At 43.6% G+C, this 16,659-nt stretch overlaps 1 protein-coding gene across 1 annotated transcript in view; it reads left to right on the top strand.

Annotated features, from left to right (window-relative positions):
• Positions 1-16,659, top strand: part of ano11 (anoctamin 11) — a gene marked incomplete at both ends in the record, with an annotated part of 106,976 nt that overhangs the window by 68,100 nt on the left and 22,217 nt on the right. The window lies entirely within an intron of this gene.

The raw sequence follows: 16,659 nt of genomic DNA, 5'->3' as shown, positions 1-16,659 counted from the left end.
ATTGTGTTGTTGTTCCGCTGTGCCTAGAGCTGCCGCGGTATTGATATTTTCCTTACCGCACAAATTTGCGAAATATTTCCTACCGCCGCGGTTAAAAAAAAAGTGCGCAAAAAAAAAAAAAAATTTAATGATTTTTTTTTTTTTAGTAGTCTACTCTTTATAGCATATAGCCTGCCTCTAGTCTAATGGCGCTTTTCCACTGCATAGTACCTACTCGACTCGACCCGCTTTAGGTACCTGGTACTTCGTTCCTTTTCCACTGCAGCCAGGTACTACTCCGTTTGTCTCCGTGTGGGGATGCAGGCGGTACACTGTGTACACTGAAAGCTCCGTGGGCATAGCCATGTCCGAGGGCTTGCAGCAAGCCAGAGTTTAACACAGTTTCAATCAATCAATCAATAACAACATTAACCAGACTCTCGTTGTGTCTATTGTGCTAAAGCTAACGTTACCTCATTGTGTCTATTCTACCAAGCAACCCAGGTTTAACGTTACCTCTTGTGTATATCTGCTGACGTTAGTATTAGGCTAATAACAACAACAAACTTAACACATCAGCGATCTTGTTGTGACACTAAACTCTCCGCTCGGTGGTAAATTGGGTTGATGTCGGTTTTGTTTCATCAATAAATGAGGCAGAATACACAGTGAATCCATCCTTTTCTGTTTATTACACTTGGTGCTGTCGCAAACAAATCCTGAATGAAATACATCCTTAGCGAGGCAGTAAAGATGGCGGCTTTCTGTTTTTGTTCAGAGACTCCAACGTGTGACGCGTCTCTCTTCTGACCAATCAGTGGTCTGCAATGTTTCACATGACTTTTCTGGTACCACTTCTACCCAATAGGGTCGCTTGGAACCGAGTAGGGTATATCTGCAGAGCCGCAAGTCCAACGTCTGGGCGCTACTTTATTATTATTAAAAAAAACAGCGGTGATGCGGTATTCAGCCCAACTCTGCGGTGGGCGTGATGCAACAGCGATACCGCGGTAATGCGGTTATCGCGGCAGCTCTAGCTGTGCCACACAGTCATGTGTTTACAGTGAGTAGAGGAGGGGACTCAGAACCAGTGATGCCACAGATTACTTGTAAAAATAATCTGATTACTGATTACTCCTTTAAAAAGTAATCTAGTTACTTTACTGATTACTTGATTATCAAAGTAACTTAGTTACTTTCAAAGTAACTAGGTTACGAAGTCGTCGTCGTCCCCCCTGCTGCTGCCACAACATAAGAATGAGAATGAGAACAGTTTTTTTTCTCTCTCAACGGACTCCGTGCGTACTCCGCAAGTCGTGCATAACATGAATCTCTCTCTCTCACTCTCACTCTCATTCTCACTCTCTCTCAAGTAGCCAAATTACACTATAAAACAAACTGGATAGTTGATTTAACTTCATGCTGAAGCCATTCTAAAATCAGCTATAAACAGAGAGAGAGAGAGAGAGAGAGAGAGAGAGAGAGAGAGAGAGAGAGAGAGAGAGAGTAACGAGATAGTCATACGATGGAGGGAGTTCGACATTGCAATAGATAGGGAGACTTCGGACGAGGGTGGGGAGAGGGGGAAGGGAAACCCCGACCACGAGAACAAGCTAGCTTCGGCTAATAGGACAGATAGCTAGCTCCGGCTAACAGGACAGGCTTCGGCTAGGTAGCTAGGCCGCAACCATCAAGAGAGATAGAATTATTAATTTAGTTTCTTCACCTTTCAAAGACTTTCAATTTGTTCCATCTTGTACGAGTACTATGTTTATGAAAATAAACATAACCATCAAGGAAAGAGACCACGTTTCCAGTGTTAATTCTTCTGTTTACGGATACATCAATGGGGTGATAGTGTGTGACAGCCAGTAAGATTGCCATCAACCTATGACTACAAACACAACGCAGAGGGACGTCACGGAACAGCAGGTGACGGGTTGATTAGAGGCTGAAGAACCACGCTTTCTAACAATACTCTCGTTCCTACCTTCTTACTCAGTTTACTCTCTTGTTCCTACCTTCATACTCAGGTTACTCCCTCGTTCCTACCTTCATACTCGGGTTACTCTCTCATTCCTACCTTCATACTCAGGTTACTCTCTCGTTCCTACCTCCATACTCTGGTTACTCCCTCATTCATACCTTCATATTCAAGTTACTCTCTTGTTCCTACCTTCATACTCGGGTTACTCCCTCGTTCCTACCATCATACTCAGGTTACACCCTCATTCATACCTTCATACTCAGGTTACTCCCTCGTTCCTACCTTCATACTCAGGTTACACCCTCATTCATACCTTCATACTCAGGTTACTCCCTCGTTCCTACCTTCATACTCAGGTTACACCCTCATTCATACCTTCATATTCAAGTTACTCTCTTGTTCCTACCTTCATACTCGGGTTACTCCCTCATCCCTACCTTCATACTCAGGTTACTCCCTCGTTCCTACCTTCATACTCAGGTTACACCCTCATTCATACCTTCATACTCAGGTTACTCCCTCATTCCTACCTTCATACTCAGGTTATATTTCGTTATAGCTTACGCTCTGCTCTATTGGAACTATCCCTTTAACCATATTCTATCTTATATAGGAGCGGATGTGGGAGTGGTCAGGCAGGTGGGCAGGTGCGTACACGTGGTGAACGTTTTCATGATAGAATATGGTTAAAGGGATAGTTCCAATAGAGCAGAGCGCTCGCTATTACTCATAACTAGGGTTATAGGATAACCTTCGTTACTCTCTTGTTCCTACCGTCATACTCAGGTTACTCCCTCATTCATACCTTCATACTCAGGTTACTCCCTCATTCCTACCTTCATACTCAGGTTACTCCCTCATTCCTACCTTCATACTCAGGTTACTCTCTTGTTCCTACCTTCATACTCAGGTTACTCTCTTGTTCTTACCTTCATACTCAGGTTACTCTCTTGTTCCTACCTTCATACTCAGGTTACTCTCTTGTTCCTACCTTCATACTCGGGTTACTCTTTATATATTAATAGTCATTCTTCCCTATAGATATATATATAAGATATATATTTGGTGTTCACTAAGATACAAGTCATTGTGCTCTGCTTGAGAGCACATTGTGCAGATGGATCCCAGCTGGCATGAAGGAGTCTGCAAAGCAATTTGTCTTTATCCTGTGCTGCAGGAGCCATCCACTGTCCCTGAGCCAGCAAGGATTTGTGCAACTCTGTTACCCATGAGTTTGGTATAGAGCTTCCCTACTGAGATCTGGTTTAGCCCTATAACCTGACTGGCTCGTCTCACTGCTCATTCCAGTTTGGTCTGGTCTTGTGCCCTCATGTTTCCAAACACACATATCAAGCTGAAGGATAGGATGCTTTGGAGAACACATGCATAGAATAGTTCCATTATGGGTTCGTCCACATTAAAATAGTCCAGTCTCCTTAAAAAATACAAGTAGTTGAAGTTTGCTGTATTTTGACTGAGCACATTGGGTGAACTGCAATCTACAACCGAAGGTACTTGTACTCAGTCACCCTTTCAATAGATTTGATTGTTTCTAGTTTTTTACATTGATTTCCAAAAAGTTAGAATCACACAAGTCAGTAAAACCCTGTACCTGATTGATTTGGAAGCCCAACAATCACAGTATCATCTGCATATTATGAACTGGTGCGCTGGGTTGTCCACCCTACAGTCGTTAGTATACAAAGTGTAGAGGACAGGTGATGGAACGCAGAAAATCAATAATTCACATAATGAGATTGGTCCTCACCTGCAGCTCAGTCAGTTTCCTGGCCAGTATATGAGGTTGGATTGTATTGAAAGCAACTCCCAAAATCAACACATACAATCTTTGCTACAGTTCTGGGCATTATTATATCCTGAGGACTTCTTTATCTCACCTGTATAATAATGATTACCGGAACACTACTTTAGTTTGACACTTTATTATTCTGACTACAGCTCAGCTACATACTTGTGCAATCACTTCCGGTTACCCATGACGCCACGCTGGGAACTACGGCAAGTATTTAAGGACAATAGACCACATTTCCTCCCCTCTTACAATATATGTCCTATTTAACAATAACGTTTACAGTTTCCCAAAATAAAACCAATACTTATGGTCTGAAGAATAAGTAAACAACCTAGCCATAGTGTTTTAGTGTATACCACAAAGTGCTCTTGTAACAACAAAAACAGTGTCCAACACACGATACGCAGAATATTACAGTCTGACTATAATATATCTGCTTCTTACAGACTAACCTAATAAACAACCAATAATATTATTTAACAACAATCATGGGGTGAGGGTGGACTACCTCAGACCCCTGACTATACCCATGGGGTTTATTCTGCCCCAGTTGGTTTGGGTAAGTCTATCTATAATCCCAAACGTTCAGGGGGCCGCCGCTGTCTTGCAGGGTATCGGCGGTCAACTGGAACTTCAGTGTCTCTGTGTTTCAGTGGTGAGTCGGAAACAGAGACTGACATAGGAGGATGAGTCACAGTATTTTTGGCCTGAGGATCAGGAGTGGAGACCTCAGGCTCCAGAGTAGATGAGCTTTGGGTTGGCACAGGTTCATAAGCAGGTAGCTCGACAAACGGTGGATCCGGCCAGTCCTCGGCAGGCAGTTGAATAGCTGTTGGTGTTTTCAACAGTTGGTCGACATGCCTTCTCCAGACTATGTCTGTGGCAGTTTGAACTGTATACGATACCGGTCCAGTTTGTGCAATGATAGTGGCAGGAATCCATTTGGCTCCAGTGCAGTAATTCCTCACCAACACAGATTCACCTGAAGCAAAAACTCTCATCTTAGACTGTCCTCTTTGTTTAATCTGTTTCTTTTGCTGCTGTAAAACTGTGTCCTTCACGGAGGTTGGCTTCAGTAAGTCAAAGTTGGATCATAGCTCTTTTTGTAGCAACAGGCTGGCAGGTGATGCTTTTGTGGTTGCGTGTTGCGGTAGGTCAGCAGGAACTTGTGCAATCGGGGATGGAGTGTTCCCTGTCCTTGTGATGCCTTTAATGCATATTATTTCAGGGTTTGCACAAACCTTTCTGCAAGACCATTAGCTGCAGGGTGATATGGTGCTGATCTTATGTGCTGTACGCCATTTGTTTGCAAGAACGTAGCCATTTCCTGTGATACAAAACGGCTGAATATCTCCCATAGCTTCTCAACTGTTTTCTCTGTAGTAGTAGATCGCATGATAGCCACTTCAGGCCATTTACTGTGTGCATCCACAGCGACGAGGAGCATTCTGTCCTAAACAGGTCCTGTGAAATCAATGTGCACATGGTGCCATGGCTCCGGTGGGAAACTCCAGGGGTGCAGAGGAGCTAATTGAGGATTGTTTCTGATTTTCTGACATGAGGAACAGTTTTTAGCGGTCTCCTCAATCTGTCCATCCATGCTTGGCCACTAGAAGTAGCTTCTTGCTATTTCCTTCATGCATACTATTCCACTGTGTCCTTAGTGGAGTTGCTGCAACACTGGTTTGCGTAGTGATGGTGGAATCACCACTCTCCTCCCCCACAGCAAACATCCAGATTGCACTGACAGTTCTGCCCTCCTCATGAGGTAAGGCTTCAAGGCGATGTCATCGCTGCCAGAGTGCCCTTTTAGAACAATGTCCAACACAGCTGATAAAATGGTGTTGGATTATCGGGTTCTCAGCCAGTAATCTCTCTTCTGCTGTGATGTCTGCGTTGTGTTTATCTCTTACTCATCGTACTGACTGATACCCTCTCTCTCCCCGGTGATGCATTCGACTCAGAAGAATTAACGACACACTGGAAACATGATACCTTTCCTTGATGTTACTGTTTATTCCATAAACATAGCCTCTGTACCAGATGGAAAACAGTTCTGAAAGGTCTTTGAAGGTCTATTGAATTCCTTAATTCTACCGCCTCTCCTGCTATCAGTCCGATGGTGGTTGAGGCCTAGTGGTTAGCCAAAAGCCTTCCCTGTTAGCCGAAGCTTGCTACCTCGAGGCTAAGAAGAGGGGGGCCCCTCCCACCACCCTCCAGCTATTGCTCTGTCTCTCTGTCCACGTCTCTACGCATTAGCTTCGTTTCCTAGTCTGAGTCAAACCGGAAGAGCTCCCATCTATAAGGTATAGTCCCTAGCGACGGCTGATAACCCATAGCAACCACGTCTCTACGTCTCCTGTCACCTCTGACCCACTCTTTCTCTATCTCTCCCCATAGCAACGGCTCTCTCTCTTAACTGTTACTATAGCAATAGTGTTGACACCTCCCCTACCAGTGGCCTGCTCTGTTACCCTTAGGGGTCACGCTGGAGCTTTGAACCCGTCGGCGGACAACAAAATAATTAGAATCCCTCTTAAATGCTCAAAAAGGACATCTTTTCAGAAATCGATAAAAATAGAAAAATGGCCATTTCTAGTGCTTTGACATGTAAGGTATACGTCCCCCAACTTGCTAAACCTAATATGACTTGTAAATACGTTTAATTCTTGCTAGATGGTATGATTGTAATAATCTCCATTTGCGATAAGAACTACATCGCGTCACGAAACGCACATACATGGACGCGCGCACACACAAACAGCGCATAGGTGTTAATCACTGAGTGATCTAATATGCATATTCTTCAGCGCGAGAGGGGGGGGGTTGTGTTTCTCACTGTCTGTCGTTGATAATATAATCTGAAGAGGTCCTGCATTATTATTATTATTATCATTCTCGAGAATACACGGGACCCGACGGAACGTTAATTTATGTATTAAAAGTAGAACATGCTTTTCATCCTCACCCGTGTATATACCCACGTCGCGCTAAAACAACATAAACTACTGTATGGCAGAGACAGAGTGCGTGTGTGTACGAGTTATGAGTTATCTCGCAGTTCATTCAAGCGCGCATCACAGTGATGACAGCTCTCTATAGTAGAAAGGTGCGCTCACAGGGGCGTAGCTGGAGATTCTGGGCCCCATGAAAGAATCAATTTGTGGGCCCCCAATCTATTAAAAAATGTGGGGCCCCCAATCTATAAAAAAAATTTGGGCATTTGCTGGGCCCTTGGAATCATCCTAACCCCCCCCCCCCCCCCCCAGCTACTCCCCTGCACACACACACACACACACACACACTCTCTCTCTCTCTCTCAAACAGAGAAATCAAAATAAATCAGTACATTACAGAAGGAATTTCTTGTACAGTCTTGTACAGTGGGTGACAATATTGTCACAAGGAAAGATGAAATTACATACCTAGGTTTCATGTCTATCTATATCTCCCTCTCTCTCCCTCCATCTCTCCTCTGTATCTCCCTCTTTCTTTCTCTTCCTCTATATCCCTCTCTCCCCCCCTCTCTCCCTCTATCTCTTCTTTCTTTCTTTCTTTCTTTCTTTCTTTCTTTCTTTCTTTCTTTCTTTCTTTCTTTCTTTCTTTCTTTCTTTCTTTCTTTCTTTCTTTCTTTCTTTCTTTCTTTCTTTCTTTCTTTCTTTCTTTCTTTCTGTCTAGTTAGTTGACAGCTTACGCATGATGTAAAGTAGAAAGTAGAGAGGTGAAGACCTGTTCTCTCTCTCTCTCTGCCACACGTGCTGCCACACGTGCTGTCAGGGTCAAACCAGTCTGGATTGATGTTGTAGTCTGAAAAAATGCCAGGAAATGCTCAGAGAATTGTTGCATATATAGAACACAAATGTTCTAGAATGTTCGATTATGATATCATACTGTGACATACTCCTCCTGTAGTGTAAAAAAACATGCATTCTCATAAATATTACGATCAAATCTATTTTGTACTTGATGATACATTTGAAATTGGTTTGGTTATGATCATGTTATTAGTGTGTGTGTGTGTGTGTGTAAAAAACGAATTAATAATATAATTATTATAAATGTCTCTCTCTGTATATATCTCTGTATCTCTTTCTTTCTTTCTTTCTTTCTCTCTCTCTCTCTCTCTCTCTCTCTCTCTCTCTCTCTCTCTCTCTCTCTCTCTCTCTCTCTCTCTCTCTCTCTCTCTCTCTATTACTATACTATTATATATATCTAAATGTCTAAACCTCGGTCTATCTAGTGTGTGTATACACCAATATCACTGACTACCACGGCAAGCCTATAGAAAATGATTCTATTTAATAATAATAATAATAATAATTATTATTATTATAAATGTCTCTCTCTCTGTTTCTTTCTTTCTTTCTTTCTTTCTTTCTTTCTTTCTTTCTTTCTTTCTTTCTTTCTTTCTTTCTTTCTTTCTTTCTTTCTTTCTTTCTTTCTTTCTTTCTTTCTTTCTTTCTTTCTTTCTTTCTTTCTTTCTTTCTCTCTCTCTCTCTCTCTCTCTCTCTCTCTCTTTCTATTATATTACTATTATATATCTATCTAAATATCTAAACCTCTGTCTATCTAGTGTGTGTTGCTGTAGGCCTGCCTGTATTGATCAGTCACACTATACCCCCATTCAGCCGTAATTGTTCCCTGCTGGGCCTTTGTTTCATGGTGTGAATTAGTCATTGACATTGACATTGACATCACATTGCATTCTGGGAAGGAGTGTAGTTCCCTTATCATTAGCTGAATTCACTGAATTCTCTTCAGAGGCTCCTGCTGCAAATTGGTAATGACTGTACCAGAATGTTTGATAGGACATTGATTGAAAACTATCGTCTCAAATTTGACAATTGATGACTTATTTTGAAGGTATGAATCTGTAATTTTACATTATGTAACAAAAAAAAAAGAGAATATTCTGAGAAGGTGGAGCTAGAAACTCTAGACCTCAGGGGGTTAACACCTCGGCCGATAACCTTGGCACTCACACACCCTGCTCTGTGGCTCTATCACTGTCTAACGTGGAAATCCACACTGGCTGTCTCTTCTTTTAAGATCTATAGATCTGTCAGAGTAGGTGTCTGTCTCTACAGATGTTTACATTATATACACATTGAAAGGCAGCTAGGTGGCACAGTGGGCAAGGCGCTCGCCACCAACGCAGGAGATGCTGGGTTCGAGCCCAGCTCTCGGTGTTGCTACCAGCTTGGCTGGTCGTTCATACTAATACAATTGGCAGTATTAGGGGGTGGGAAGCTGGTGGGTGGGGATCGGACGTTGTGGACAGCGACTCCTACAGGTCGGTTGGTGCGCCTGTGCAGTAGAATCAGGAAGCAACGGGGGCGGCGTGTCCCTCCCACGCAGACCCTCGCCGCTGAGAGATCGCACTGTGCAGGTGAAAAGATGCGACGGCTGCCTCCTCGAGTACCTGGAGGGGACACGTGATGCAAGGCTTTGTCCACATTGCAGCCGGCTTGTGGGAGGCATGGCCTAACAACGTTCAAGACAGGGGAGGGTAGAATTGGACAATACGAAATTGGGGAAGGGAGAAAAATTGAAAAAATTGGGAGAAAAAGTAGAAAAATAGTAGTAAAATTGGTAGAAAAAAAATGATATACACATTGAAAAACAAGTGCTATTCTTTCAATGGCTACACTGCATGTAGCTTTTCTCACCTGTGCAGCTGAGATAGGTGCATCATCCACTTGGCTGAAGTAGAAAACCTCTGCTGTGTGCCTCTCTGGTTTAGTGACAGGGAGCTGTAACCTTGACAAGCCGTCGGCGTTGCAATGTGTTTCTGCCTTACTATACTTGATGTCATATGAATGTGCAGACAAAAGCAGTGCCCATCGTTGAAGGCGGCTTGCAGCAAGAGATGGTATCCCAGTGTGTGGTCCTAGGATGGTCGTGAGAGGTCGGTGATCAGTAAGGAGTGTAAATCTCTGTCCATATAAGTACTGATGACATTTTTTAACACCGAAAACTATGCTCAATGCTTCCCGTTCTAGCTGAGCATAATTGGCTTCTGCCTTGTTCAAAGTCCTAGAAGCAAAGGCAATGGGCCTTTCGTCCCCATTTGGCATCAGGTGTGAAATAATGGCACCTACCCCATATGGTGATGCATCGCAGGCTAGTTGGATTGGAAGAGACGGATCAAAGTGAGTCAGGATGTCTGACCCCACTAATGTGTCCTTTGCTTTTTTAAAAGCCTCTTGACATTCTGTACTCCATTTCCAAGCCTTGTCCTGGCAAAGCAACTCATGCAGTGGCTTCAGTAGCGATGCTAGGTTTGGAATAAAACGACTGTAGTAATTTAGCAAACCTAGGAAAGAACGCAACTGGCTCACATCCTGGGGTGGTGGTGCATCCACAAGGGCTGTGGTCTTGGACAGGGCTGTATGCAAGCCCTCTGCATCGATAACATGTCCCAGGTATTCCACAGATGATCGGAAAAATACACCTGAGGTCGTATTCCTTCAATCTTTGAAGAGTGGTGCCCAGGTGACGAAGGTGTTCCTCATCAGTAGCTCCAGTGCAGAGGATATCATCCAAATAGCACTGAACTCCTGGCAGTCCACTGAGGATCTGATCCATAGCACATTGAAACACACGTTGTAGGGGGTAGTCGTCGGTACCTGAAGAGACCCTTGTGTGTGGTAATAGTGAGCAGTGCCTGTGAGTCTTCATGCACATGCATTTGTAGGTAAGCTTGGCAAAGATCAATTTGACAAAGTTTTCCCCCAACTGAGTCACGCAAACAAATCATCAATACGTGGGAGTGGATACTGCTCTACAGATAGCACAGGGTTAAGTGTCACCTTGAAATCTCCACAGGTCCGGATTCCTCCATCCTTCTTTGGTACCGGAACTATCGTTGTCGCCCATTCGCTGATGGTGACTGGCTCCAGAACTCCATTTTTGACTAGAGCATCCAAGTCAGCTTCCACTTTGGTTCTGATAGCATATGATACCGGTCTGGCCTTCATAAATACTGGCTTGCTATCAGGCTTCACATGCAGCTTTACTATGATGTCTTTCATGCTTCCTAGCTCATCCCGGAAAACCTCTTTATTTTTTTCCAAAACAGCCTGCAGGTCTGTGGCGCTTTTCGAAATCTTACGCACAGTCCAGTCGTATTTCTGCAGCCACACACGTCCCATGATGGCAGGGTAATTCCCTTTTGCGATGTAGATAGGACGTTTTTTTGTTTGACCATTACACTGAACAGTGGCATGTCATTCCCTTCATAGGTACTGGCTGTCCTGTGTATGTTCTAACCATTGTGTCAGATGGTCGCAGTGGAAGATGCTTCAAACATTTTTGGTAGATGCTGTTTGAAATGATTGAAGCTCTTGACCCAGTATCAATCTGCATTTTCACTGGATTTCCTTCCAGCTCAGGTGGAGCCCAGTAGCCATCTGAGCCCTCATCCACATTCAGCACTCTGAGGAGATGTATCCTTGCCTCTTCATCTGAGGAGTCACTAGCTGTTCTATCTCCTTGTTCAACAGCATGAACATGTCTCTTCTTTTTGTAATTTCCAGTGTTTCCTTTAAAACCAGACTTATCGTAATTTTCTGTGCCCTTCTTATTTTTACAAGCACACTCTATGTGGCCTTTTTTCCACAATTACGACAATCCATTTCTTTACACCAACATGTTGGTGCAAGATGTCCTGTTTTTCCACAACGAAAACACAGACCCTGCCCGCTTTGCCCGTCACTGACTTTGTGCACTCTACTCGTTGTTGCATGTAACTGCTGGGCTTCCTTTCCATCGTTACACTGATATTGACAGCTCTCTCCAGTGTCAAATCACTCTCTGTCAGTAGTTTCTTCAAGTTCAAGTTCAAGTTCAAGTTCTTTAATAGTTGTCATACAGAAGTACAGAATACTTTCATACAAAATGCTTCTTACTGTTACGCTCCAGAGACTGTGCTAGACAAGATAGTATCAAATAACATAATAACATAATATAGCATGAATTTAGAAGAAGAAAATGAGGTCACAGTGTTCGGTATAGACATATGTACAATGTTCTGAGTTACCATATAATATACAATACACAATACTATGCAGTGTACTAATGTACAGTACTATCTAGTGCAAAGCAGAAATGGGATGAGGTACAATTTTAGGTACAATTTACAGTAAGGTGTACGAGTTGTAGTGCAATCCTTCATCCATAAATATAAAGTGTGGGGAGTGGGTGCTACAGTGTGTTTGTTTAAAGTGGGTGTGTGCTATAAGTGTGTGGAGTGGGTGCTACAGTGTGTTTGTTTAAAGTGAGTGTGTGCGTGTGGATGTGTGTGCTATGTGCGTTTGGTGGTTGTTGTTGTGTAGTGTTCATTCATTGTTCGTTTAGCAGCCTGATGGCCTGGGGATAGAAGCTTCTTCTGAGTCTTTCTGTGCTCGCCTTGAGACTCCTGTATCGCTTGCCTGACGGCAGCAGTTCAAAGAGGCAGTTGTTCGGGTGACTGGAGTCTTTAATGATTCTCTTAGCCTTGCCCTTGCAACGCTTGTAGTAAATGTTCTGGAGGGTGGGGAGCCCCCCTCCAATTGTGCGTTCGGCTGAACGTGTCACTCTTTGTAGTCTGCTTTGGTCTTGTGCAGTGCTATTCCCAAACCAGGAGGTGATGTTGCCGGTCAAGATGCTCTCTATTGCAGTGGTTCCCAAAGTCGGGGTCGCGACCCAAAGGTGGGCCGCGAGCAGCCACGGATGGGCCGCGAGATGATTTAAAAAAAATAAAAAAAAAAATAAAAAAAAATAAAAAAAAAACATTTTTTTTTATTTTTTATTTTTATATTTTTTATTTTTTTATTTAATTTTTTTTTGTCAGGCCACTGAACTTAGAAGCAGGCCAGGACAGTGTTTCTAGTTGTATTCAACAATTCTATTCTATTGTATTCTAAAATGTGACTATATGGTTTTATATTAACTTAATAAATAAACAAAAACGAAAAATCTACTTATTTCAACGAACATTTCAAACTAAATAACAGATTATGCACATAAAACGCTGAAAACAACCGAAGCAACAATAGTATTTTAATGAGGCTATTATTATTATCATTATTATTTTGCAACAAGTTAGCCCTCTCATAAATAGCACATATAAATGAATAACTAACTTGAACTAACTTAATAGGATTGAAGTGATATTTGGCTTAAAAAATCGGTCGCATGGCAAAAAAAAAAAAAAAAAAAGCCAGACGATGTGCATTGGGCCGCGGCTCTCTGACGCCTTATTTTCTGGGCCCCGGCCTGAAAAGTTTGGGAACCCCTGCTCTATTGTACATGAGTAGAAGTTCTTAAGGATCTTCTGGCTGACTTGGAACTTCCTTAGGCGCCTGAGGAAGTAGAGGCGTTGTCGTGCCTTCTTCACAACACTGTTAATGTGTGTGGTCCATGTCAAGTCCTCGGATATGTAGGCTCCGAGGTACTTAAAGCTGTTGACTCTCTCAACCGGTGCCCCGTCGATGCTGAGGGGGCTGTAGTCCTTGACCCCCGACCTCCTGAAGTCCACAATCATCTCCTTTGTTTTGCTGACGTTCAGGGAGAGGCTGTTTTCCTGGCACCATCCCGCCAGGACCTTGACCTCTTCCAGGTAGGCCCTCTCGTCGTTGGCAGAGATCAGGCCCACCACCACTGTGTCGTCAGCAAATTTGACGATTGTATTGCTACTCCGCTGAGCCACACAGTCGTGTGTGTACAGGGAGTAGAGGAGGGGACTCAGAACACAGCCCTGGGGGGCCCCTATGTTGAGGGTGATGGATGAGGAGGTGCAGTTGCCTGCTCTCACCACCTGGGGTCTGCCAGTCAGGAAGTCCAAGACCCACTGGCAGAGGTCATAGCCCAAGCCCAGGTCCCTGAGCTTGGCTATGAGTATGGAGGGGACTATGGTATTGAATGCCGAGCTGTAGTCGATGAATAGCATTCTCACATAGTTCCCCTGCCTCTTGTCCAGGTGTGATGCTGCTGTGTGCAGCACATGGGATATGGCGTCCTCCGTGGACCTGTTGGGGCGGTATGCAAATTGCAGGGGGTCCATGTTGATGGGGAGGGAGGAGCAGATGTAGCCCTTTACTAGCTTCTCGAAGCACTTCATGGCTATGGAGGTGAGAGCTACAGGGCGGTAGTCGTTGAGGCAAGCAGGCTTGGATTTTTTGGGTACAGGGATAATAGTGGACTTCTTCAGGCAGGTGGGGATGACAGCCTGTTCTAAGGACAGGTTAAATATGTCAGTGAATACTGGGGCCAGTTGGTCGGCAGTTCTGTGTACCTTCATAAATTAATCCACACACAAGCCTGTCTCTCAATGTGTCTTTTAGTGAATCTCTAAATTCACAATGTTCAGCAAGTTTTCTTAAAGCTGCAACAAACATTGTAACAGACTCTCCTTCATCCTGGCTGCATCTGTGGAACCTAAACCTCTCTGCAATAACCAAAGATTTTGGTGAAAAATGGTGGGTCACTATATCCACTATTTCCTGGTACGTTTTTGTACCTGGCTTTGCTGGCTGTAGCAGGTTTCTCAACAAATTAAATGTCCTGGGCCCCATTACAGTCAGAAATGTGGGAACTATTTTGTCATCTTCAATTCCATTAGCTATAATGAAGTAATCAAAACGCTCAGTGTAACATTTCCATTGCTCCACATTGTCATCAAACGGTCCAATATTACCAATAACCCAAGCCATTTTTGTCAGAAACACTCACAGCAATACAGAGTCGATCCTTCCTTTAGTGTGTCAACTGGATTTCCTCTTCTTGTAGCTGCTTCCAAGCGCCGGGCAACGTACGCCGTTCACCGTGAGCGAAATACATGCTAACGCGCTAAGCTAACATTAATAAGGTAAACAAACGCCCAGACTGACCTTTTCCCCAACACATTGCACAGATTCAGATGTCCTCGTCGCCAATTTATATTATATCCTGAGGACTTCTTTACCTCACCTGTATAATAATGATTACTGGACCACTACTTTAGTTTGACACTTTATTATTTGACTACAGCTCAAGTACCATACTTGTGCACTCACTTCCGGGTACCCACAACACCACGCTGGGAACTACGCCAAGTATTTAAGGACAATACACCACAGGCATCTCCAGGTGTTGACATATGCCATGAAGCATTGTGATAACTGCATCCTCCACACTTCTGTGGGCGGTAAGCAAACTGGTACAGTAGTCATCCAGGGATCATCCACAGCAGAGAGCAGTGTCTTCAATACAACCCTTTCCGCTTAGGGCCGCTGGCCGTAAGTCATTCATGACCTGTACTCTTGACAATGACTGGAACCCAGCACTCATTTAATGAGCTCTGAAAGCATCTGTGGTAGGGTCTGGTAGTGTCTGTGGTAAGGTCTGTGGTAAGGTCTGTGGTAGGGTCTGGTAGTGTCTGTGGTAAGGTCTGTGGTAGGGTCTGGTAGTGTCTGTGGTAAGGTCTGTGGTAGTGTCTGTGGTAGGGTCTGGTAGGGTCTGTGGTAGGGTCTGTGGTAGGGTCTGTGGTAAGGTCTGTGGTAGGGTCTGTGGTAGCGTCTGTGGTAGGGTCTGTGGTAGCGTCTGGTAGGGTCTGTGGTAGCATCTGGTAGGGTCTGTGGTAGCGTCTGTGGTAGGGTCTGTGGTAAGGTCTGTGGTAGCGTCTTTGCTAAGGTTTGTGGTAAGGTCTGTGGTAGTGTCTGTGGTAGGGTCTGTGGTAGGGTCTGTGGTAGGGTCTGTGCACACACCTTGCCTTTCAATTCATTGATACATTTGTTGGCAATCAATCAAATCAAATTTATTTGTAAAGCCCGAAATCACAAGGTAATGTCCCCATGGGCTGGACAAGTCTTCTTTAACCCTTCTGCCTTGTTAGGTAACTGACAGAGTTGGCACACCAGTGCATGAAAAGATTGCATCACGTTCAAGGTCATAAAAAACTTAGTTTGTAGTATTCCGTTCCAATAATTTTTTTATGAATACCACTATAAACCTAACTCAACATAACCGAATTATAACCCCTTATATTCCCATTTGTGTTAGGGTTGGGGTTGGGGTTAGGGTTAGGGTTAGGTTATGGTAACTCTAACCCTAACCCTAACCCTAACCCCTAATGGCATGAAATAAACTACTAGGGTGGTCAAATGGGTAACTTTTCTGTTAGAGATTTTCAAAATACAATCTTTTCAAATTATGTAAATATATGAAAAATAAGCAAACGGACCAAATTTCATGACATGATCATCAACACAGCCACCGTAGTGCACACACACACACACACACAATTTCCTGGTACGTTTTTGTACCTGGCTTTGCTGGCTGTAGCAGGTTTCTCAACAAATTAAACGTCCTGGGCCCCATTACAGTCAGAAATGTGGGAACTATTTTGTCATCTTCAATTCCATTAGCTATAATGAAGTAATCAAAACGCTCAGTGTAACAGTTCCATTGCTCCACATTGTCATTAAACGGTCCAATATTACCAATAACCCAAGCCATTTTTGTCAGAAACACTCACAGCAATACAGAGTCGATCCTTCCTTTAGTGTGTCAACTGGATTTCCTCTTCTTGTAGCTGCTTCCAAGCGCCGGGCAACGTACGCCGTTCACCGTGAGCGAAATACATGCTAACGCGCTAAGCTAACATTAATAAGGTAAACAAACGCCCAGACTGACCTTTTCCCCAACACATTGCACAGATTCAGATGTCCTCGTCGCCAATTTATATTATATCCTGAGGACTTCTTTACCTCACCTGTATAATAATGATTACTGGACCACTACTTTAGTTTGACACTTTATTATTTGACTACAGCTCAAGTACATACTTGTGCACTCACTTCCGGGTACCCACAACACCACGCTGGGAACTACGCCAAGTATTTAGGGACAATACACCACA

This window comes from Notolepis coatsorum, assembly GCF_963971535.1.
Source record: "Notolepis coatsorum genome assembly, chromosome: 17".
NCBI classification, from domain to species: domain Eukaryota; kingdom Metazoa; phylum Chordata; class Actinopteri; order Aulopiformes; family Paralepididae; genus Notolepis; species Notolepis coatsorum.
The sequence above is the reverse complement of the archived record's forward strand: the minus strand, read 5'-3'. Positions and strand labels throughout refer to the sequence as shown.